The sequence below is a fragment of the Cariama cristata genome, unplaced genomic scaffold (assembly GCF_000690535.1).
Source record: "Cariama cristata isolate BGI_N322 unplaced genomic scaffold, ASM69053v1 scaffold24531, whole genome shotgun sequence".
NCBI classification, from domain to species: Eukaryota; Metazoa; Chordata; class Aves; order Cariamiformes; family Cariamidae; genus Cariama; species Cariama cristata.
Genome location: NW_009601330.1, coordinates 1022 through 1484, shown reverse-complemented (window position 1 = coordinate 1484; position 463 = coordinate 1022).

Below are 463 nucleotides of genomic sequence, written 5' to 3'. Positions count from 1 at the left end.
GTTGTCCTCAGTCTCCCTCTTTTTCCCCTCCCCAAGCCTCTGTGAGGCAGAGCTTTAACCCACACCCGAGCAGCAAGAAATTTCCACGAAATTAGGACTATTTCTGGTGGCAGATTGAGGAAACAGAACTAGGGCAGCATTTTCCGTGCAGAAAAACAACGTCTCCCCATAGCCAAGGCTATTTATAACCCCTGGGAATGACGGGCTTTGCTATTTCTGGCTTTGGGGTGAGCGGGGGACTCGGTGACGCTGCCCCAGTGCCCGGCTGCCGCGGCGAGGTGCTGGCATTCCCAAGGCCGTGACACATGCCGTGGTGGGTGCCGGGCCCCAGGGCTGGGCAGAGGTGAGTGCAGTTGCCTTTCGGGGCTTTTCGGTCCCCAGCCGGTGGTATCGATCCGGCCCCATCGATCCCTGTAATGCACAGGGCGGGCAGTGGGGCAGAGCCCGGCACTAATGTTCCCTC